Raw genomic sequence first — 26,282 nt, forward strand, 5'->3', positions numbered from 1 at the left:
CCAGCAGTGACGAGGAAGTTCCGTCTCCCAGGAAGCGACAGTAAGTGACTTACCGTGCTGCTAGAGAGGGGCAGCAGGCAAAGAAGGCACGCGCAACATCCTATCCCTATCCCCAACGTGATTTGGAACCAGAATTCGAGGATGAGGACGAGGACGAGGACGATGACGGAGCCGTGGGACGTGCTGCCACGTGGTATGGACGTGAGGTCATCACTCATCGTGGCCCAGAGCACACACCACATCGTACGAGCAGGTATGGGCCTAGCATTTTGTTTGGGGAGTTAGGAAGTGAAGTGGAGGGAGTGGGGAGTGAAAGGGAAAGTACAGGGAGGATTAGGGAAAGTGAGAGTGACGTGAGTGAGTCATTGCTCTCCCTACGTAGTGTAAGGCGGTGTAGTGTATCACGTGGGCGAGTGCGGGTGCGTTCATTATCACGTGAGGTTGTGAGGGAGGGGGAAGGTGGGGAGGAACCACTCCCAAGCAAGTCTTATGATCCCCAATATCCCCTAACACGTGGTCGAGCTAGGGTGCGTGAGAAAGCACGTGGTGTTGTCATGGAGGGGGAAGGTGGGGAGGAACCACTCCTCAGCATGTCTTATGCACCCCAATATTCACCTACTTCATCCCCACAGCCCCCTAATGTTCCTCAAGGCCGTAAGGGTAAGGGAAAGGTAAGGGTAAAGGCACAGGGAAGAGGAGTGACAGTGGGGAAGCCCTCCGCATTCCTTCTCCCCCACCTCCCCAACCAGGATCTCCTCCCCACCCAGACGAAGGTGGTGATGGGGATGATGGGGATGAGGGATTTGTGGCATGGAACTGGGAGGATGGGAGTAATTTTTCTCCCCTCATTCACCCCTTCACTGAGCAGGGGCGCTCTGGCTGCATTGCTCCAGGAATTCACCGTAATTCCACCAGGTTGGATTTTTTCCACCTGTTTTTTAGTGAGGCATTTGTGGAGCAGATTGTATACCATACCAACCTGTTTGCAAGCACCCAGCGCCTAGAGAGTGAAAGATTGGGAACAAGGAGTAGGCATTCTATCATCTATGATTACCCTGTCTCCCTTTCGGAAATGTTCTTATTTTTTGCCCTGGTCCTTTTGATGGGTATTATAAGAAAGAACAGAATTCCTGCTTACTGGACTAGGGACCCTGTTATGTTTACCCCAATATTTGGTCAAGTGATGAGCTGTAATCGGTTTCAACAAATTCTAAGTCGCCTCCATTTCTATGATGCTCATGATCCTGCAAATGCAAACAACACTGATAAAATGAGGCGAACTAGGTTGATCTTTGATCACCTCAGGCAAACCTTTCGTTCCTCATTCTATCCCTATAGAGACCTCGTCATAGACGAGAGTCTCGTGTTGTGGAGAGGCAATATTTCATTTAGGCAGTATATACCCAGCAAAAGGCACCGTTTTGGGTTCAAGATCTTTGTTATGTGCGACTGTAGGACTGGATACGTGCAAGACATAGTCTTGTACACCGGTGCACAGACAGACATAATAGAAGATCGAAGTATTGGACTGTCGGGAGCAGTGGTAAAGACGATGATAGAAGACTACCTTCATCGTGGTCACGTCCTCTACCTGGACAATTGGTACACTAGCCCTCTTCTCGCTCGTTATCTTCAAACACATGAAACTGGAGTCTGTGGAACAGTGAAGGTGAACCGGCGTCACATGGCCAAGGTAGGGCGGAAACTTGCAAGGAATGAGGTTGTCTTCTTCAAAGCCAACAACATCATTGCAACTGTGTGGAATCACAATAGAGAGGTAAGCCTATTGTCAACGGTTCACCCCCCCTTGGTGCACCGTACTGATTCAGTTGATTACCGTAGCGAGAACAGGCGTCGTATTTGGAAACCTGAGTGTGTCATGGACTATAATATAAACATGCGTCTCGTGGACCAGTCAGACTCCATGATATCGACGTAGGGTGTGCCAGGACCACGATAAAGTGGTATAAGAAACTGTTCTTTCACTCGCTAGACATCACTGCTCTGAATTGCCACCACCTTCACGCCATGACAACAGGAGTTCAGGAAACATTTGAAGGGTTTGTGAGGGAGCTCACATGAGAAATGTTTACACGGTATGCTGTTGAAAGGCCCCAACATCGCACCCGCACTGCCCCTATTGCACAAACTCCCCTGAGAATATCCGGCCGCCATTTCCCCACTCCTATCCCTCCCCAGCCAAACACACACACCGCTCGCTGGTGCAGTGGTAACGTTCCCGCTTGCCAACTGGTAGACGGGAGTTCGCGCCTCGCTCAGGTTGCGAAAAGTTTCACTGACGAAGTGGGTGGTTACTGTCCCCCTGGAGCAAGGGGACGGGTGTGTGCGTGTGTGAAGGTCACAGCCTTGCCCTTAGATCGGACTATATGAGCTCTCAGCTCCCTTCCGGGAGGGTAAAAGCTGACGATCACGACCATCAAGTGATCCTGACCGACCCGGTGAATTACACACACACACACACCTTTCCTCTCTCTCTCCTCGGCCTCGCCCCTACCTCGAAGCAGCCTTATGAGGTAGTGTGCTGTAGGGTAAGATAAGGCTGTGGCATCTCCCTCATTAGGAACAGAAAAAGATAATGTTGCAGAGGCTCCCGTTACATCCACGCAAGTCGGCAGAAAATAGTGAGAAGGACTACCAAGGCATCTAACAATTTATGAAAGCACTTTAGGAAATGGTCAGTTCGCAAATCCTGCTTAGTGCATGGTCGTTTGTAAGGAGAAAAACTACAAGCATTTTTAGGAAAGTACATCGTTTATATGTAGAAATGTAATACTTTGTGATTCTTGTTGAAAAAATAGACCGAAACCCAAAAGTGTGAATGTCGTTAGTGTTATTTTCTGTGGGAATATAAAGATCAGCCGCTCATTTCTCTGGTGTATAATGCTTACCTATAGTAAAAGTTAAAACAGAGGTGATATCGGAAATTTGTCAAGGAAACTTATCCCACTAAGTACACCTCCATTAAAGTGTAGTGTGTGTGTGTGTGTGTGTGTGTGTGTGTGTGTGTGTGTGTGTGTGTGTGTGTGTGTGTGTGTGTGTGTGTGTGTGTGTGTGTGTGTAATAATAATAATAGTAATAATAATAATAATGATAATAATATGTGGTAGGTGAGGGCGCTCACCATCCACTCACTCGATGCAGTGCTGCTCTCCGGTGTCTGCCCTTTCCTCTCCTCCATCCTTCCCTTCCTTCTTCTGTTTTTCTTTACTTCATTCTTTCCACGTCCTTCTGCCCACTGGTGCTTTACACTCCGTCTTTTGTCTTTCTTTCTTTCATTCTTTCCTGTTCCTTCTGCCTATGGATGGCTCTACACTGAGTGACAAGCCATATGCTTTGCTGTACACCAGGAAACCATTTACTTCGCTGGGTGGTAACCATATAACCAAATTTTGGCGCCTGGTGGTTTAGTGGGTAATTGCGGCTCTCCAGTCGGATTGAGCTGGTGAAGGTTTTATATCTAAAGGGTGATTGGGGTTATTGCTCACGTAATGCCACTCAGGGATGAGTGAGGCTGGTAACTCTCATCTTATATGGCAGGACCAACTTGCCTAGCCCAGGGTTCCTACGCTTCTTCTTGGGCAACGTAGGATTGGATGAATACTAATACTACTACTACTAATAATAATAATAATAATGAACGTTTCGAACAAGAGATGACAGCCTTCAGAATGAAAATGTACAAGATGAGGAAAATCTCATAAAAATTTTAGGATTTAAATATCTTAAATAATAATGAAGTCTTGTAAAAACTGAAGGACTTGATACTATCTTAAATAATAGCCATTACTTTGAACGAAATCTATTAACAGGATGATGTGGTGACACTGACTACTATTGCTATGTTATGGGCATTAAAAGCAGTGATTTAGTAATATGATGAAGTAAATGTGATAGGTGATCATTCTGCATCAAATAGAGTATGCATCAACATTCATTATACAGTTTATACACTATGTCACTGCCTTTGCATATTATTATATATTCACACTATAAAGCTACAGTATACCAAAATATTATCACTTAAAGACTAATCCCTTAATACTATCATACTATTACAATATTATTATAATACAATAACATAATAGTACATGATAACATTACGGTGCTAGTTGTACAAGCATTATCAGTGGTAATACTTTCACATCTGAAGTTAGTACAAGGACACATTACACGCCACGACATGACTGAACTGCAACGATTCATCACAGAGCAAATGTTCACTGTACAACAAAGAACCATCCTGTCATACATTGTTGTTCGTTGTTTATCACAAAAAACGAATCATTCTCAGTTACTGCTTACGTAAGTAGTTGATGGTATAGCCAGTGTCTTATGTACTAAGAATGCAGTACTTGGAGAGAACACACCTCCGCCAATGCCTATACCAAACAACTCAGATCACCACCAAAATTCAATAACCTCTTTCTTTGCCCATGACCCACATATCAACAAAGTTTTATTGAAATCCATCAATCAGTTTTCGAGAGGACTTGTGAACAAACAAACAAACATTAAACAGTACTGAACTGGGACTCGAAATTAGATCACCCCCAAGATTTAATCAAATTTTCTTTGGCCCATGACATACGAAATTTCAATGAAATTCATCAATACCTTTTTGAGATACATCGGGGATAAACAAAGAGACAAACAGGGAGGGATGAATACATAACCTCCTCTAAATCCTTCGGTGGAGGCAATTATAATCGTTGTCATAATACACCCAAACCTATATATATTCTGAATCAGAGTGACCCAACGATGGTTTTAGGGGGGTAAAAATTCAGATCTGGGTCATCTGAGGTCACCGGTAGAGTGTTCGCATTTTTGACCCGGACAACGCCATGTGCACCAGCAGTCCAGTTTTTGGCATGGAGACTCACATGACCTCCAGTTCGGGCAAGGCTATGTGAGGTTGACCTCCGAGGTCATTTGATGTCACCGGTAGTACACGCTCGAACTACTGGACCCAGCAGAGCAATTTTTGGAATGGAGCTTCACATGCCCTCCAGTTCGAACATAGGCTTTGTGAGGTTGACCTCCGAGGTCATTTGAGGTCACCGATCGTTGGTCAGTTGAGGTCACTGGTAATAGTAAACATGTGCACACAAATACTGTCCCTTAGTCCGTGAAAGCTGAAGTAGAAAGTTCCTGGACCTCTTATAATCCCTCGTCAAAAGCATAAGAGGTACATGATCTTTCAGGAGTAGAAAGAAAATCTGAACTAGAACAATAGGATTAGAGTGTTTGCTTGTCTGGCCCGGCAAACGCAGGTTACCACTGCTAATATATATATATATATATATATATATATATATATATATATATATATATATATATATATATATATATATATATATATATATATATATATATATATATATCCCAAAAAGGCGAACACTCTAATCCACTTTGAACTAGTTCAGTCATTCTTTCTACTCCAGAAAGACCATGTACATCTTATGCTTTTGAAAAGGGACTATACGAGGCCCAGGAACTTTCTATTTCAGTTTCGCAGACTATAGCACAGTATTTGTATGTACTTGTTTACCATTACCGGTGACTTCAAATGACCTCCAACCAGTGACCTCAAATGACCTCGGAGGTCAACCTCACATAGTCTTGTCCGAACTGGAGGTCATATGAGTCTCCATGCCAAAAATTGGGCTGCTGGAGCACACGACGTTGCCCGGGCCAAAAAGGCGATCACTCTATCTGTCACCTCAGATGACCCAGACCTGAATTTTAACTCCCCTAAAACCATCCTTGAGTCACCCTGATTCAGAATATATACGGGTCTGGGGGTCTCTGGCCCTTGGTTTGGGCGTGATTGGAGGACAAACAAACAACACTGCTCATATATATATATATATATATATATATATATATATATATATATATATATATATATATATATATGATTGTACCCCTTGCTTACTACTTACTGCATAACTTACGTGAGGGATGTTGTAGCCAGTGGCATCAATATGTCATTATACCCAATGTCATTACATCGTATTTACTGTACATCACATAATACTAACACTTGATTATAAGATCGTAGTATTAAACTTTACCAAAATTATATTATGGTATTTTACATATATAGCAGTGTCACTTTATTGTACAGTGATAGTGCATAGCAGCAAACTGCAGGAATTCTGCAAACTGATTACACTACCATACTGTGTACCAGACTTAACAGACGACAGAGAGAGCTGGAGCTCCCGTTTCATCAGCCCTCAGGACTAGTTCCTGACCATCCCCCTTTGCTGAACTTTTTCAGTGTCTCAGTAACACATAGAGTAGGCCAGCATACTCTCCAATACAAATTTCTCTAACTATCTACACCAAACTACATGAACAGTACACACTACACTTTCTTTTCCAAAATTAAAAAAAAAAAAAAAATCATGGCTAAGCAACACTCGGCCTCGGAGTCCCCAGGGGGGGGGACCATAAATGCCCCCACCTTCCGCCCCTCTCCCGGTGACGACTCAAGATGCCTGGAACCACAGTCTGACTCTCTTCTTCTTCTTCATTTCTGCAACATTCGCGGCCTCTCCTCTAACTTTCGCTCTGTTGAGCACCACCTCTCCTCCTCTAAACCTCGCCTTCTTTTTCTAACTGAGACTCAGTTGTCTGAGGCAACTAACAGCAAACCCTTTTCTGTATCCTCCTACTTTCTCTATACTCATTTCAAAGTCAAAGGTGGATGTGTATATATACGCGATGACTTATCTTGCTCTCGTGTTCTAGAACTCGATTCATCTGAATTCTCTACACTCTGGCTTCGGCTTTCCAGTCGTTCTCTGACTAAATATAGCTGTGCTGTTTACTTATCCCTCAATTCTACTGACTATAAAAAATTCATCGACTATCTTACTTCTACGATGGAACACATTCTTTCCATTTCTCCTTTCTCTGAAATCTCCATTCTAGGAGATTTCAATGTTCATCACCACCTTTGGCTCTCCTCTCCTTTCACTGATTCACCTGGTGAACAAGCCTACATCTTTTCTATCCTTAATGATCTAGAGCAGCTTGTACAGCACCCTACCCGTATCCCAGACCACCTTGGAGTGAGCTCCAACATACTTGACCTCTTCCTTACAACTAATCCTTCTGCTTACATTGTTAATCTTTTCTCTCCGTTGGGCTCCTCCGATCACAATCTTATCACCTTAACCTGTCCTATCACTCTGGTACAGCCTGTGGATCCTCCAAAGAAACGTTGTTTGTAGCACTTTGGAGCTGCAGATTGGGAGGCCCTCAGGCAGTACTTCTTTGATTTTCCCTGGAATGATTATTGCTTCCATGGCCGGGAGCCATCTGAGTGTGTCTTACGCATTATGGAGGTTATTCTTTCGAGCATGGAAGCATACATTCCTTTCTCTTATCCTTTGTCTAATCCAGGAAAGCCTTGGTTTAATTATGCCTGTTCTAATGCTGTCCACAACAAGGAGAGGGCCTACAAAAGGTACCGGAGCCAACCCACCCCTGAGTCACATCATCTTTACGTTTCTGCCCGGGATCATGCTAAGTGTGTTCTTCGCTCTGCTAAAACTAATTTCATTCATACTAAATGCTCTCAACTCTCCAACTCGAATTCTTTCCGCTCCTTCTGGCACCTTGCCAAAAATCTTTCTAACAACTTTACGTCATCATCCTTCCCTCTTCTTATCTACTCTGATGCTTCTATAGCTATTTCTTCTACTGATAAAACAGATGTCTTCGCTCAGACTTTCTCCTCCAATTCCACCTTAGACGATTCCAGTGCTGTTCCTCCATCATTTCCCTCCCCCCCTCTAACTCCCTCATGGCTGACATTAAAATTTCCTCAGCTGATGTATTTTCTGCCATCACTGGCCTCAGTACTAACAAAGCATATGGGCCCGATGGAATCCCTCCTGCTGTTCTCAAGAACTGTGCTTCTGTGCTTACACCTTGCCTAGGTAAACTCTTTCGCCTTTGTCTATCAACTTGTACCTTTCCTTCTTGTTGGAAGATTACTCTCATTCAGCCAGTCCCAAAGAAGGGTGACCATTCCCAACCCTCTAACTATCGTCCAATTGCTTTAACATCATGTATTTCAAAAGTTTTTGAGTCAGTTCTTAATAGAAAAATTTTAAGGCATCTTTCCTAGTACAGCCTTCTTTCTGATCGTCAATATGGGTTCCATCAGGGACGCTCCACTGGCGATCTTCCCACCTACATTTCAGACTGCTTGTCTTCCTCCCTTAGGGACTTTGGCGAAACCTTTGCCAGTGCACTTGACATCTCAAAGGCTTTCGATCGAGTCTGGCATAGATCTTTATTTTCCAAACTGCCCTCTTACAGTTTCTATCTTTCTATCTGTGCCTTCATCACTGGCTTCCTTTCTGGTCGTTCTATAGCCACTGTTGTAGACGGCCATCATTCTTCTCCTAGATCTATCAACAGTGGTGTTCCACAGGGTTCTGTCCTATCACCAACTCACTTCCTTTCATTAATCAATGACCTTCTGAGCTGTACAACTAACCCAATCCACTCATACGCTGATGACTCCACCCTTCACCTTTCCATTCGGTTCCTGCAGCGCCCATCTCATAAGTTACTTCAACAAATGAGGGATGAAGCTATGGCACACCTAATGTCTGACCTGGCTCGTATTTCTGACTGTAGTAAAAGTAATCTGGTTGTTTTTAATGCATCTAAGACTCAGTTCGTACACCTATCAACCCGACAAAATCTTCCACAGGTATACCCACTAATGTTTAATAATATTCAGCTTAATACTGCATCATCCTTGAACATGCTTTGGGTTTCATTTACTAGGGACTTATCTTAGAAAGATCATATTACATCTCTTGTAACATCTGCTTCCAAGAGATTAGGTGTGCTAAGCCGACTCCGTTCCTTCTTTACTCCTGCACAATTGTTGACTCTATACGGGGGTTTTATCTGCCTCTGTGTAGAGTACAACTTTCATGTGTGGGGAGGGTCTCCACATACAGCTCTTCTCAATAGGGTGGAGTCAAAGGCTTTTCGTCCCATTAACTCTCCTCCTCTTACTGACTTCCTTCAACCCCTGTCTCTTCGCCGCACTGTTGCATCTTTATCTCTTTTCTATCACTACTTCAATGGTCACAACTCCTCTGAACTGTCTGCATGCATTCCTCCACCTCTACGATGGGGGCAATGCACCCTTCTAGCAACAAACTCTCATCCCTTTTCTGTCCAACTCTCTAATGCAAGAGTTAACCCTTACTCCCAGTCCTTCATTCATGCAGCAGGTCAGCTCTGGAACTGTCTCCCTCTCTCTGTATTTCCTGCTTCCTATGATATCCAGTCTTTCAAATGCAGTGTGTCTAGGCATCTCGAAATGATCGGATCTTGACTTTGGCTCTCTCGTATTTTGTGTTTCTCTTGGAGGGAACTGTTATTGCGGGCTCATGGCCTTTGGTTCCTTCTTCCTCGCATAAAAAAAAAGTTAAAGTTTATTATCTATGGGGGACTAAAGCACTGTTACCCCGAGTTCTCTGTTTATATTCCCACTGGTTGCTTATCATAGTACTGTATGGGACTGCTTTTATATCTATCTGCTCGGATTTTTATGAGTTTTATGACGTTGTGGTGTCTGGTGTGGGTGAGTGGTGGGGAGACATCTGAGGGTGAAGGTAAGGAAAACTAAGGTTAGTGATTAATTAGAGGCCGAAGTTTGTGGTTTGTTTTTCTTGAGAAGGGACTCAAAGGTGGGATCGGCCAATGTGGCGAAAGCATCTTGGTAAACAGTATATGTGTGACCGAGGATGAGTTTGCACACCCTTTTCTGCACTTTTTCTACTACTTTCATCTGTGTATCTGTAAGGGATGACGCCCAGGCTGGACATGTGTAAGCTAAGTTAGCTTTGGAAAGATGAATAATTATATCATAAACATTTTTGAGCTCGTTTGGCGGAACTCTTAGCGATTTTAGTTGTCGAGGCAGATAGAGGCGATATCATGCAGATTGCTGGCCATGCTGACATGACACTCCCAGGCCACGTTTTTGTTTATGGTGATACAAAGGAACTTGACGTTTTTGACCTAGTGTGATATCAGGAAGTGAAATGTTGTTTGTCCCCAGGTTGATATACATCACGATGGTCTTGGCATGGTTGACTGTCACATCAATGTTAGCGGTTCACTCTCTCAGACTCTTCATGACGTCCTGCAGTGCACTGAAATCAGTTGTGTTGTCAATTGTGATACCACAGGTGGAATCATCGATGTATTTCCATCCATGACCTGTGTCCCTCAGTGCATCATTAATGAACATGAGAAAGCACAATGGGCTCCTTTTGGTGCCATGTGGTACACCATAAGAGAGAAGGGTGGAAGTGATGGCACTTCAATATCTGACCGTCTGCCAACGACCCGACGGGAAGTCAATCACTCACATACCCAGGTTCCCTCGCTGCCCCAGGTCCTCCGCCGTCTTTATGATTATGTTGATCATGTCGAATGCTTTGGTTAAATCCATAAATGCCAGTGTTAGCGAGGATTTGTTTTGTTCCAAGATGCGATAAATGAATTAAGTCCAGAAAAATACATGACAATGTGTGGTAGAGGAGAACCTCGTATTTCCAAACTGTTGAGAATCTAGAGTCAGCGATGTTTGTGTAGGCCCAGTCAGGCACAACTCCTTCATAAATAAGACTGAGTATGGGTGTTATGGCCACAGGACACAGTTTTTCAAGAGATATTTGGATTTGGAGATTTAGGATGTGGAGTCACATACGCAGTCTTTCATGCCTTGTCTAACTGACGCAATGATTATGGAGATGAGGGGTGTGGCTAGTTCAGACGCAAATTCCTTGTACAGCTTAGCTGGTAGATCAATGTGTGGTTGAGCATTTGCTTTTCGAGAACTTAAGGTGCCTTGTAACTCGATACTCCTTCATCATGCCAAGGTAGTAGACAGGGAGGTATGATGCTAGAGAATCGTGAACAAGTGCTGGCAGCCGCAGGTATACACTGGCAAAATTACTATTGACTGTGTGTACTGGTCCCCGTTGGTAAACTGACCAACACAAAGGAAGGAGGAAAGTTTCTGTTTATTGCAACCAGTTATCAGTTCAACTTTACCCTACCATTGCTTCATGTTATCTTGTTTCAGGTGGTCGATTTTGGAGAGGTAGTAAGCCTTCTTTGCTGCTCTAATTTCACATTGAATCCTGTTACGTAGTTTCCTGTAGAGGCCAAGTTCTGTTGGTTAAATGCACAATTTTTCAGCTTTAACAGCCTCTTAATTTTGTAAGTGATCCGGGGGGAGTCAGGCGGGTCTAGTTTGACTTTTTTTTTTTTTTTTTTTTTTTTTTTTTAAGAATGATGGTAAGTTTGTGCAGTTTTCCGATGATATCTCTCCCACATCTGCTCTATGTCATTTATTCCAGTCACCTCCCTCCAGTCCATTTGTGTGATTCACTGACCATAATGACGGATTGCTGAGTTCGTGAGTGAGCAATGAGACTTGAATTTGCTTTATGTGTGTGTGTGTGTGTGTGTGTGTGTGTGTGTGTGTGTGTGTGTGTGTGTGTGTGTGTGTGTGTGTGTGTGTGTGTGTGTGTGTGTGTGTGTGTGTGTGTGTGTGTGTGTGTGTGTGTCTTATAAGAGAACGGTTCAATAACTCCGATGGAAAAATAACTTAATAACCAGGACGGACGTTTGAGCTATCTGCTAGGGATCTGAGGTGGAGTCACTGGGCCCTCCCTTGGAAACCAGATTTTTTTTTTTTTATGAGTCCGACTCTGGGCATAGGGTTCACAGCCTGCTCCCAAGGCCCAGTAGTCCTCCTACATACCATACACCTCTACATGTCACCACTTCGGCGCTAACACCCACCGTCCATATTGAATACATGCTAGGGCTGTATCATACAGGACTGGTGTATTGGTATTAGCGGGGGTATTTTTACGACATGTCGGCGGGTCTTGTGGTAGATCAGTAAAGTCTGTTTTTATTACATTCACATCCTTAAACTGTTCCCTGCCCCAGCGGGGATTTGAGCCTGGGTCCGGTAAGACTGCAGGCCACCTCTCTACCGACTGAGCTACTGCCTCCCCTTGCTAACTCTTCCACAGCCACTGTGGTGAAGTGTGGTGTGCTCCTTCCTAATGGGCAGTTTCAGGCCTACAATGGGTCAGTCCGCGAGTGGTAAAGGTAATGGTCTTGACGAAGATGATGATAGAAGCTCGTTTGCACTTTGACTCAGGAAATTTAGTACCATCCCCTCCTCAGCAATTAATTTTATAAGCTGCACCTTTAGTACTGTCTTGTGTTACAGACTCATCAACAACATGCAAGAGATCAAGGTGTTATATACAACAAGACAAAGGAAACCATTGTTAATCACACGTACCCCAGCCGTATCCATCACCCGAATACATCACAAAAGATTTCTTTAATTTTAGACACATCTTTCCGAGACAACCCAGACCCACCCGATGCAATCTACACATCTCAGACACTCCAGGCACGCCCAAGACGCACACCAGACACACCGCCAATATCCCCCATCCCTCAACACACCTCCATTAAACCTGGGCCTTATCCTTCAAAAAGGCATAGTGACTGTCAGTCCTGAGTGACACAGTTAGGGACACGCTGGATTTGGTCGCCCCTGCCGGTACAGCAAAAATGCTGTAATTTCCAAGGAAGAAAATCTACTTATTCTCTTATGCCAACAAGAATACGTCCCATAATCTCGACATGGATTATGATTATTATGACAAGATATGAAATATATATTTTATGATAATATTATCGTTCGTTGAATATTGTGAACACATTTTTAAATAAATAAATTCTTTATTGTACAGTAGACATTCTTAATAACGTACAGATATTTCGATCTTGTAAGCGATAATATTCATGCTTTTTTAAATCATTGGTTATATGAACACAGTTTCGCTAGTGTGGAATTTCAGTCGCACACTGACAGATTTTGAAGACTTACCTTTGTGACAGTGAAACTGCCAGATTTTTCTGTTGTTCTTTTGAAGTGCCTCAGGAAAAAGGGAACAAAAAAACAAAAAATGTGGACTGGTGCGCTGGTGGCCACAAGGAAGAACAGGACATTGTAGCCTAGTGCAAAAAACTGCCATGTTGATACCTCTTTTTCATATCACAAACTTTTTAATGATCGTATCATCTTGAGTTTTTCTTACTTTCAGCTAACACCGTATGATTTTTATGCAGCTGAGAGTGAGTTATAGGAAGTTGATAATGTTATCATAGTCTTCATAAACTCATATAGCTGATATAACTGAGGCTGTAGACACGTTACAGATGGTGCAACTATTGAAAGTCTCATAATTATCATTCACGGAGGAACCACAAACAGATGAAGTGCAAACTTGGTGTGAAGAGCTCCTGGACAAGATCATTTTGACGATCCAAGCTACAAAGAAAAGACTAATAACATTCTCATTTCAGGTGTTCTCCCCAAAATTGCTTCAAGCAAAACGTCGTTTTGTAGTGAGGCTATTAGCCTGAATAGTCGTATCAAGTTGCTTTGTTTACAGAGGGTATTGAGGTCACTGACACCCATAATCACTTCAGTAAGCAGTAAGCTCTATATCCACATAATGGTCTCTACATTAACTTGGTTGACTCTGCTCGTCTCGGTCGTCTCTTGGATGATGCTGTGAGTTTTTTTCCTGAAAAAGGAACGAAAAAAGAAAAACATTCACCATATGAGGCCTAGAGACGAGTCAACGTAGAAGTCATAAACAACAAACACACTAGCGGAGTCAAGGATATTAAGGATTTCCCTGTGATAGTCAAGGATATTAAGGATTTCCCTGTGATTGCGCGTAGTCTGCAGAATAAATGTTTTGATTTTGAGACCGATGTTCTTGCTGAATATTACGACGTAATATGTGCAACAGAATCTTGGCTCAACACTGAACAACAGTATTTTTCAGCAGGGTACAACTTAACAGATTATAGCATTTTCAGTGATGAGAGAAATACTGTAACAGAGCCGAGGAGAGTGTACTGTTATACCTTAAAGGAGAACTTCATCCAGTATTATGTACTAAGTCCTCAGTCGATAACATTGATAGTATTTATTTCCAGCTTAGGAATAAATCACTTAGGAAAATAAATCTTGGGTTAATGTAACGTCCGCCGGTTCAATTCAGGTATACAGACTTTAAAATTTACAACCAAACTGCTGAAGTATGTAGCACCCGAAACATTATAATCTTCAGTTTTTTTCAATTTACCGATTGCTAAGTGAGGAGAGGCTCGATGTTTACACACAGGGTTGGACCTGTACAAAAACTTGCAAGCAAGTTTATTTCATCAGCTCACAGACTGTCCAACATGAGGAGGAAACATATTAGATCTGGTTTTGGCCACATCAAAAAACTTATTAAGTAATGTTATAGTAGCAGAAATTAGTGGTCGGTGGGGGTGCCCATCATCCATTCACTCAGTGTTGTGTTGCTGGACTCCAGGGTGACTCTACGTTGAGTGACAAGCCAAATCATTCCTGTAAGCCGAGAAATCATTTAACCCGCACCGTCCCGGCGATGTGAATTAACGTCCGCACATGATGTGCACTCATGTCCCGGAGACGTGAATTAACGCGGCAACATCGCAAGGTCCCTAATTTGCACAATTATCAATTTTCGTGAGTGATTTCGCGAGTGATTTTTGGCACGTATACACGGGACACCTTCCTCTATTCCTCTACAAGATGCCAAGCAGGGACAATGCCTTACACCGCATAACCTCTCCCCTCCCCCTGCACGCCATTGTCTCGGCAATTCACCTGTTACCAGTGTCCTGGCCAAAAAAGACATTCAGGGCCAGAGTGATTCCCCAATCGATGACAATGTGGAGGACAAAGTTTACATAGCATTAGAGGAAGAAACAGTCAGAAATGATGATCAGGTAATGTGGGGAAAAAAAGGTCATGAATGGTGATGAGTTGGTGAGTGAAACAATGCTTATAATGCCTATATTACTGTTTGAAAACCAATATACTCTTGTACTACATATAAATTCGTACCAAGTAAGTAAATAAATACTGTTTATGAGTGGATAAAATAGTTACCCTCCCATAGAACTCGTTTTCTTTGGTGCCAGCCTGTTAGAAAACTCAGTCAGGTAAGGAAGTACTCGAACCTAAATTGAGTATTTTAAACCTCAGGTGAGTGATTTCTCTATGAATTTTCGATGTTTCTCACCAAAAGCGGATGTTTGAGCCAAAAAAAAAAAAGGTCCAAAAATGTCGGGACTGGGGCGTACCACTGCCCAGAAAACGTCGGGATGGGGCGGGTTAATTCGCTGAGTGGTAACCTTATAATCAACCCTGTGCAGCCTGCGGCCCAAGGGCCGCATGCGGCCCTCAAAGGCTTTCAATGCGGCCCTTTCTCCTAAAGATAAATAAGCTATAGTGCGGCCCTCAGAGAGAGAGAGAGAGAGAGCGAGAGAGAGTGTTACCAACTAGAGCCCACCGAAGGTTTGATTAAAATATTAAATTCATATTCTTGTGTACCACTTTTACCATCTTTTTCCTATTTCATTCACTAGTGTACAGATTTTAGTTATATTAGAACAGAAAATAACATATTACTTGAAATTTTTAATTATTAGTACATATATAGATTGAGTGATCCTTGGCTGTCTGTCTATGAGTCAGACACGTATGATTCACGTACTCTAGTATGGTACATGTGTTCCCGCCTGACAGTGCCACTGCCTCACCAGTCTCCGTTGCGACTTCATTTGTTGTGGTTGATTTGTGATTACCGGTACTCTAAGTGTCTAAACTTCGTTTATATTGCAGTTTTGTGATTGGCTTTAGAAAACTTGCAAGCAAAACATTTTGAGAATTATATATCACTGCTGAGAATGTGGTAGAACCGTAGAACTGCTAAGATTTATAAACCATGAATTGATCAATAGCTTACAACTGAACAGTTATTGTTACATAGCCAATTTTTAACCTGTTCTTTACCGATGGCTTACTTTTCATAATTTTTGAAAATTATATATCATTGCTGAGAATGTCGTTTAACCGTAGAACTGCTAAGATTTATAAACCATGAATTGATCAATAGCTACAACCGAACAGTTATTCTTGCATAGCCCATTTTTAACCTGTTCTTTACCGATGGCTTACTTTTCATATATTTAGGCTACCATTCGACAATTTTAAGTAAGTGAGGGAGTGTTTTATAGAGATGAGGGGGTTACTATATGTGTCTACTGAAAGATTTGGTGCAGATATAATGATTTCCTTCCTAATATGGCTAACAACAGTTGATTATATTTAGCTTGGGAGAGAGTCGGGAGAGAATGGGTAACTCATCCCGAAAGATAATGCACTTAATTACCTCTATAATCGATTTATGCATTTTATCTTAATCATTCACTTGATTTTGCTAAGAAAATTTATACAAAATTATTAATTTTATTGGAATCTATTACATTTTTCTTAAAGCCATGTTTTACTAATTATATATTTTTCTCAGCAGGAAAGATCTTATTGTACTAATAATGGCTTCAAGTAAAAAACGCAAAATTTCAGAGGAAAACCGGAGTTTTCAAGAGAAATGGACTGACCAATATTTATGCATACAATCAGGGGGGAAAGCATTGTGCCTTGTGTGCCATGAAACCATTTCTGTTTTAAAAGAATATAACATCAATAGACACTACATCACAAAGCACAAAGAATATGAAAATATGACAGGTGAAGCACGCAAGGAAAAAATATCATTCTTGCAGAAATCTCTGAAAGGACAACAGTCATTGTTTACAAAGAAAGTTAAGGAATATGATGCATCTCTCAAAACAAGCTTCTTGATTAGTCAAATCCTTGCAAAAAGACTCAAGCCCTATTCTGATGGAGAGGTAGTTAAAGAATGTTTGTGTGTAGCCTCGGACAATATGTTTCCTGACAAAAAGAAACAAGTTGAAAACATAAGCCTTTCAAGATATACTGTTGCTAGAAGAATGGGCAGTCTTTCAGGGAGTATTGAAAGTACAATGGTCAAGCGAGTTAGTGCTTTTTCTGCGTACTCTGTTGCTCTTGATGAGAGTTGTGACACCACAGACACTGCACAACTTGCTGTGTATATTAGGGGTGTTGACAATGACTATAATATTACAGAGGAAATGGCTTCACTACAAAGCATGAAGGGGACCACAACAGGACAAAATATTTTTGATGAATTGGAAAAAGTATTGGCAAGGTTTGGACTGGACTACACTAATTTAGTTTGCATTACAACAGATGGTGCTCCTGCGATGTCTGGTCAAAGAAATGGGGTTGTTGGATTACTGAAGACCAGAATGGAGTCTCAAAATATTGGCTCAGGTTCACTTATTGTCCTGCATTGTATCATACACCAGGAAGCTTTATGTGCAAAGACAATAAACTTTCAGCATGTGACTAATATTCTTGTGAAAGCTGTCAATTTCATTAGGTCAAGAGGTCTAAATCACCGCGAGTTTCAGCAGTTAATGGCAGACATTGAAGCAGAGTACAGTGATGTGAAGTATTTTTGTGAGGTCAGGTGGCTAAGCAAAGCAGGAATGTTGAAGAGAGCATATGAACGTTTGGAAGAAATTGTACTGTTCTTAGATATGAAAGGTAATGCTATCCCTGAATTGAGAGATAAGGAATGGAGATGTGATTTAGCATTTTTTGTAGATATAACTGATCTTAGTGCACTGAATGTTAGACTTCAAGGAAAAGATCAACTAATAAATGAGTTGTTCTCACTGATCAAAGGCTTCCAGATAAAATTGCGTCTGTGGGAGTCACAAATCAGAAACCATAACTCAGCCCACTTTCCTACACTGAAAAACCATGACATTAGCAACCTTCAGTATCAGAAGTATGGTGACAAGTTGGCAGTCTTACAAGAGGAATTTTCAGAAAGATTTAATGACCTCAAGAAACATTCACAAGCCATTGAAGTCTTTGCTTCTCCTTTTTCTGTGGATGTGGAAGCAATTCCCGAGGACATGCAAATGGAAATAATTGAACTACAATGCAATGATGAACTAAGAAAGAAGTTTGATGATAGTTCAGTATACCAGTTTTATAAGAAGCATGTATCAGTGACAGTGTATCCAAAACTGTCTGCTCATGCAAGGAAAATGATGGCAGTGTTTGGTAGCACATATGTATGTGAGCAGCTCTTTTCAAAAATGAATCTGGTTAAAAACAAGTATAGGTCTTCACTTACTGATGAACATTTGGAAAGTACCCTGCGTGTAGCCACATCATCCATACAGCCTGATATTGATGAGTGGTGTCCCAAATGCAACATCAACCGTCTCACTAGGGTAGCCTTTCATTTGCTCATTGATGGTAAGGAAAATGTGTCTGCGTTTGATAATTCTTATTTTAATGATCCCAGTTAACCAATAACAAGTAATTATTTATATTTGTACGCTATAATAATAAGGTAGCCTTTCATTTGCTCATTGATAGTAAGGAAAATACTTTTGTTTCGGACAATTCTTATTTTTATGATCCCAATTTAAATAAAATCAGTAACAACTAATTATCTATCTTTATCAGTATAATCCCACATAATAAGTCTTCGATCGTAGTAAATAACGTGAAATAGTAAGGTTATGTGGCCCTTCATACCAACAGAGTTGTGACTAGTGGCCCTTTGGGAAAAAAGGTTGCACACCCCTGGCCTAAACACTCACTGGAATGCCTAAACACTCACTGGAATGCCTAAACACTCACTGGAACGCCCAAACACTCACTGAAATACCTAAACACTGGAACACCTAAACACTGGAATACCTGAACACTGGAATGCCTAAACACTGGAATGCCTAAACACTGGAATACCTAAACACTCACTGGAATGCCTAAACATTCACTGGAATGCCTAAACACTCACTGGAATGCCTAAACACTCACTAGAATCCCTAAACACTCACTGGAATCCCTAAACACTCACTGGAATCCCTAAACACGCACTAGAATCCCTAAACACTCACTGGAATCCCTGAACACTCACTAGAATCCCTTAACACAGAAATCTTTAATACAACTGGCCTAAAATACTTTGGGATCCGTAAAACAGTGAAATCTTAAAGCACTCACCAAAACGCACGAGAACCCCTAAAACATAGCAATCCCTAAAGCACTCACTACAGTCCCTAAAACATATGCCAAAGTTTCTAAAGGACTCACTGTGATCCGTAAACCACTGGCCAGGATCCCTAAATCACTCACTGGAATCCCCAAATCTGTCATTGTAATCCCTTAAAGTTTCACGGGAATCTCTCAAAAGGACCCCTAAAGCACTTGTTGATTTCTCTAATATACTTACCAGAATCCTTAAAACTAATTCCAGAAACATTCAATGGATTCCTAATGAATACCTTATAATACAAAAAATGTATTGGAATCTTTAAAACATACACTGGAATCCTTAAAATACTAACTGGAATCCTTAAAACGCTCACTGGAATCCCTAAAATACTGACATCCTTAAAACACTCACTGGAATCCTTAAAACATTCACTGGAATCCTTAAAACATTCACTGGAATCCTTAATACTCACTGGAATCCCTAAAATACTCACTGAAATCCTTAAATCACTCACTGGAATCCTTAAAACACTCACTGGAATCACTTAAATACTCACTGGAATCCTTAAAACACTCACTGGAATCCTTAAAACACTCGTTGGAATCCCTTAAATTCTCACTGAAATCCTTAAACATTCACTGGAATCCCTAAAACACTCACTGGAGTCTATAAAGCATTAACTGAATTCCCTAAATACGCTCTGGAATCCCATTAACACTCGTTACAATCCCTCCAAGGCTCCCTAAAACACTGTTGAATACCATTAAAACGAATGCCTGAAACACTGACCAAAATCCCTAAAGTACTAAAATCACCACCAAAATACAGTATTCCCCAAATTCCTGTTGGAATCAGGACATGCTTCTTCAAGCCCCTCAGTCAAATGGCAGACTCATGCTACCTTCAGACGATGCTATTCAGTCTAGGGAGAGATATTAGACAATGAAGGGCTTTAAGACAACCGATTCTAACCCTTTCACAATAGATGGTCACTCCAAAGTTACCAAGATCGTCTGTAACCTGGAATGATCCAAAAAGAACGTCATCCATTTAAAAGTGATTAACCATTTCACTCCGATGACGCATTTATTATTTTGTTATTGCTACCACTATTAAAGACGACCGATTCAGCTTTGGAGGGAATTTTGTAAATGGGGAGTCAGAGATAACCTTCACTAACCAATTCCAGCAGGTGGCATCTGCTTTACCTTACTCTTGCTACTTTTTTTTTTAATCCAGTTAGAAAAGATGTCTCTAGGTAAAGGGGTAGGTGAAGGCGTGACCTGCGTCACACCATGAAACAGATGGAATGGAGAGTTGGTGGGCTGCGACAGGAAAGTATTCCCTGTGAAAGTGGGTGTTCGTGGGCAATGACTTGAAATTGAAGGTTTCTTTCAAAATATCCCACAAGCTTCGTTTTATGACAACGTGGTTCCGTATATCATGAACACATTTTTTAATACGAATACGCGAATTCAAAAAAAAAAAAAAAAAAAAAAAGGAGGGGGGAGGGGGTCTTAATACTGACCCATTAACACCTTGTTCACATACACTTCTACTGTTAGCCGGATGTTAACGTCTGTTGCCTCCTGCTCGTCACGGGAAAGAGATGATAAAATTCTGAAACTGGATTATTTTTGAAAGTCGCAGTAGGGGACGGTCACCATCTATTCGTTTGATATAGTGCTACCTTCAGGAGAGTTTTGATAGATGTTACAGGACTTTATGGTTGATAATTTTGGTAGCTGTTTGGAGACAGAACTATATTCTTATACATAGTTTAAAACCACTCCTACCATGAAAAGACAAGCCAAATATAATATTAATGTCACCTGCACATTTCCCCTGAAATGTACTGGTTGTACTTCTAGATGGCATACTCTCCCCTGTTTATGTCAATTTAAGAGTTATTACTGGTTGACTGGTACTCTTGATCATGATGAAGGTTGTAATCTGAAGCTTCTTTAGTACGATACTTCAGCGAAATAGATATAGCCGGTTGCGCTTCACAGAAATTCAGAAAACTTCAATCTGCAACCTGTATCAAAGATCAAGAGTATTGGTCAACCAGCAGTAATCTGTAAAGTTGAAAGAGACAGTAATACTCGCAGGTATACCATCTCTCAGCACAACAAGTATACCGCACTTCACAGGAAATATGTAGACGACAATAAATGTGAGGTTTGATTCAATGAAAACTGCTTGACGACCAGGCAAGTAAACAGCACTGGTGTATCGAAAGTTTCTTTTAAACCACTGATCAGATACCAGCTAGTTTAACAATCGCCCAGCTTTTATATTAGGTTTTCATGCGCTTGTTAAAAATGGTCTCGAATTTGAAAACGCGCTTTCATACTAGCCTACTGTACAACCTCATCCCTAAATTGATATTGTTGAGGAGGAAGGGTAGGAATGGGCCTGGAGGAAAAAGAAATGAATGAAATGAACCGGAATGGTGATGCAGGTGGGGAGGCACCACGAGCCTATACACTGTGGGGATAGTTTGGGTGCTTCAGGACTAATGGCTGGAGTACAGTGAAGATTTATTTCAAAGTTTTCTCCAACAACAAAGAAAAGGCAAGCTTGCATTGCTCTCATTTATTTAGTCTAGTGACGCACGCAAAAAAGTCGTTTGGTGATGCTAGGAATAAAATTAAGCATACCACGGTATTGAAGGCCTTACATGCTTCACCAACAGAGATTTGCCCTAGACTGAACATCGTCTAGTGGAAGTGTGAATCAATCATAAGTCTACATCACTGGATTAAGGACATTAAAGGACCTGTATGACACCTACATTTACAATCAGTGCCCACTTCGTGACAATCCCTTCTATCAGTCGTTGATATGTCTCACAGTTGTCCTTTTTTACGGGTCTTCTCTCATCAAAATTCAGCCCCAGACATTTGATCTCTAAGGAGTTTTACAGTGTACGACGTGGTAAAACAAGACAGAGTAGGATAGATCAGAGAGAAGCAGATAGGCAGGGCAGGACAGGGCAGTATAGATCGCCCCTTCAGGGCATCTTTCCACTCAGCATTCCCTTACTTTTCCTTTACCAAGCCATATCCAGTTGTCTTGTTTCTTTTTTATAACAGATTTTCCCAATCTCATAGCTATTTCCCTGGTAATATAGTTTCTTCATGATAAAAACAATTTCAGTATAAATAATCATGATAATGAAACAGAACATGCCTACTCTCGGCTTTGCCTGTTTTGATAAATTTCCCCAATCGATTTCCCTCATCTCTACACTGCTCTGTACCTACACCTCAGCCTTTACCCAAAATCTTCCTTACTACACCCTCCTTTGTCCATTGCTATCTCCATCTCTTTATCCCTCCTTACAATGGTTTATGTTAACTTTTTAAACCTTTGCAGGCGATAGACAAGAGAGTATAATAGTTGTGTGTGTGTGTGTGTGTGTGTGTGTGTGTGTGTGTAACAAGTTAATTCAGTTTTAATTCTAAGAGTATTTTAACCACACGTGGGGGACGCTTAATGGTCAGCCAAGGAGTTGACCTTATTCCACTTCGTTTCTCACGGAGTGGAATCTTAGGTTAGGTTATGTCCGTCCGTATGTACAATACGTCCTTTAGTCTGTACGTCCATTCGTCTGTTCCAAGCTGTATCTCAGAAACCATTTATTGGAAGTTTCTCATATTTTATATGATTGTTGGGCCAAACATTAGGTTGATGCCTTTTTTTTTTTTTAAATTTTGAAAAAATCTAAGGTGGCTGATTTGTGACCAGTTTTCTATTTTTGAAACTTTAAATCCTTTATATTTCAATTACTTTAACAGATAGATATACAGGTTGTAATGAAATGGAATATAGTCTTTCTGGGACTTTTTTTTTTTTAGGACAAGACATCAAAGGTCAATGCAGGTCACATAGCAAGGTCAACTTAAAACAGTTCTGATCCAATTTAGATCAAAGCTGATAATGGTGAAGGATAAGGCAAAAAAAAAAAAAAGATTTTTGTGAACACTCAAAGGTCAAGGTCATCTGGCAAGGTCATAGTTCAACCTATGTGTATCTGTGAGAAATATCTATCTATCTATCTATCTATCTATCTATCTATATATTGTTACATAGCCTATGATTTCATCATCCTTTGTGTAATTTTAACGCACAGTTGCTGCATGTTTGATCACGAGCGTGTTCTGCCTCAGTCCCCCCCTTCTACCGTTATAGTAGAGTAAGTCGACATTTCTGTTATTCAGTGCGGGATTGTCATCTTTTTGTCCCCATGGCTTCATTTGCGCGTCCTTATTACAAGTTGTATCAAGCTCTCCTGGCCCCTATATAATGAGCTCAGTCTCTGCATCATTGCCACTTAGATCTGCTCCTCATTTTGTTCACATCTCTGTCCTCCCCTGTACAATTATTATTATTGTGAGTGCTCAAGAAATCTCCAAACATCTAGCAGCTGTGTGTAATTTGAGTATAACTGTTGTTGTATTTTTTCTTGTACTGTGTAGCATAAGGTTAATTCTTAGGCCTAGTGAGGTTTTGATTAATGTTGGGTTGTGTCAGTTATTTTTGATAATAGTTTGTATCTGTAATTATTTATCTGGCATTCACTGAGTATTATCTGGTATCTCATTTTATCAGGGCTGACTTAGATAAATTTACTCTTGCTAATTTCGTGTTAATAGAGGCTATTGCAGTTAACCATATATTTAACCTGTTTATTTGCCATTACATTATCCTTATGAGTTCTGAATGTTTTGTTGTTAGTTTGTGTATTAAACTTTAACTTGTAATTTTACCTAACTCTTTTGTTTTGAACCTGGAACTTTACGGGACAGTAGTGATTTTTAGCATTCTCACTTAAAGTGTACATTATCTTTCTCTGTTCCGTAACATAAATTTGGCGACCTCATATCAGGATATTCAGGATATTATCATAAGGATATTGTTTGATATTTTGTGACTGTGATATATTCATGATGGCTACTATTTCTACACTTGATGAAGCCAAAGATTTTTTGTCAAATGTGCAAACAGTGTGTGATATAGAAAACAGAACAAAGGATGAACTTAAGCTTGTTGCTCAACAATTGGGAATTGCAGTTCACTCTCATCATTCTAAAGATCAAATTGTTGGCATGATTAATAAAAGCTTGTTTAATGTAACTCCTCCAAATGAGCAAACGCAGATTGAATTAGCTAAGTTACAGCTAGCCCTGCAGGAGGCTAAGGCTAAGGAGGCTGAATTTCAGGCAAAAGCTAAGGAGGCTGAGGCACAAGTTGAAATTGCTAGGATTCAGGCAGACCATGAGTATCGCATGAAACAAGGTGGAACTGGATCATCTTGCTCTGATGATTTTGATGTGGCTAAAAATGTTAAACTTGTCCCTCCTTTCAATGAATCTGATTTAACAAAGTATTTTCAGTTGTTTGAGAGGGTAGCTACAGGTTTTAATTGGCCTAAAAAGTATTGACCAGTACTCCTTCAAACTGTTCTCACCGGTAAAGCTCAAGTAACTTATGCATCTTTGCCTCAGGATCAATGTGATAATTATGATGTAGTTAAGAGCTTGATTCTTAAGGCCTATGAGCTTGTTCCTGAAGCTTATAGAGTAAAATTTAGGACAACTTATAAGCAAGATAAGCAATCCCATGTTAAGTATGCAAAAATCAAAGAAGATCTGTTAGAGCAGTGGTTAAATTCTAAGAATGTGGATTCTGATTTTGGTAAATTTAAGCAGATGATTTTGCTGGAGGACTTCAAAAGGTGTATTTATAAAGATGTAAGCCTATATCTTGATGAGAAAAGAATAGATAATTTGTCTGATGCTGCAGTTTTAGCTGATGAGTATGTTCTCACTCACAAGAGATATTCTAGAGAAAAAGGGAAAGCTGAGAGTAAGTACGTTGCCTCTACTCAGAGTACAGGTAACAGGAAAGAGAATAAGGATGATGTTTCTCAGGAAGTAAATACCAGCTTCACCTCTAGATTTCAGAAAAGTAAATGTACTTATTGTAGTAAGCTTGGTCATACTACGGAGAGATGTTTCAGGAGACAGCGTGATGTGAACAAAAAGGAGTCTTTAAATATTCAGTCAATTGGTCTAGTGTCCACTCTTGAGAGTTCCCAGAATTCTTTAACTGAGTTAACTGAACCTGCTTTGAGGGGTAACTTAAATTCTCATGATGGAGCTCCTCTTTTGAGCAGTAACGTGGGTGACACTCTCAAGAGTTCATGTGCTAATTTCCTGTCTGATGGTTTTGTCAGTCCTCTGGACAGTAATGACAGGAAATCAGTTAAAATATATCGTGATACAGGTGCTTGCCAATCCCTTATGCTGACCAGTGTTCTAGGCTCTAATGTTAATTCCTCTGATGAAACTGTAATCTTAAAAGGTGTAGGGAATAGTTGCTTCTCTGTCCCTCTGTGCAGAGTGAATTTAGAGTCTGGTTTTGTTAATGGTTCCGTTATGGTTGGGTTGGTTGAGACACTCCCAATGTCAGGTGTAACTTTCTTACTTGGAAATGATATTGGTGGAAGTCAAGTGTGTCCAGCTCCTCAGTTGTCTAGTGAGCCAGTGGCTGTGTCCCGGGATTGTGATGTCCCTGATGTGTTCCCTGCATGTGCTGTCACTAGGGCTAAGTCTAAAGTTACTGGTGATTTAGAGGATAATGATGATGATGATGTTATCCTAGCTGACACTTTTCTTGCTAATTTGGACCACTCACCAGATGAGGCAGTACCCCGTAGTGTTGATAATTTGTCTCGTCAAGAGTTGGTTGAGTTGCAGGTTGCTGACCCTGAGTTGAAAGGTCTAGCTAACTCTGCTTACAGTGGAGAAGAGTCAGCCGGTGCTTCTACTTGTTATTATGTAAAGTCAGGAGTACTTATGAGGAAGTGGAGACCCCCAACAGCATCAGCCGACTGTGAATGGGAGGTTGTACATCAAGTTGTCATCCCTCGTGTTTGTAGGCAGGATATCATTCGAGTGGCTCATGATTCCAGTTTGGCAGGACACCTTGGAGTGAGGAAGACTGTGGCACGCATTTTGAAACACTTCTACTGGCCAGGTATCTTCAGGGATGTTTCCTGGTATTGTAAGTCTTGTCACACCTGTCAAGTTGTGGGGAAGTGTAATCAGACCGAAAAGGTTGCACCTCTAGTTCCCATTCCCC

General features: G+C 41.1%; 1 pseudogene; it reads left to right on the forward strand.

Annotated features, from left to right (window-relative positions):
* Positions 1 to 17,049: 17,049 nt before the first annotated feature.
* Positions 17,050 to 18,435, forward strand: LOC145415012 (general transcription factor II-I repeat domain-containing protein 2A pseudogene; annotated as a pseudogene).
* The last annotated feature ends 7,847 nt before the right edge of the window (positions 18,436 to 26,282 follow it).

Source organism: Coenobita brevimanus, chromosome 101 (genome assembly GCF_032717465.1).
Source record: "Coenobita brevimanus isolate Jiangsu-jjx chromosome 101, ASM3271746v2, whole genome shotgun sequence".
NCBI classification, from domain to species: domain Eukaryota; kingdom Metazoa; phylum Arthropoda; class Malacostraca; order Decapoda; family Coenobitidae; genus Coenobita; species Coenobita brevimanus.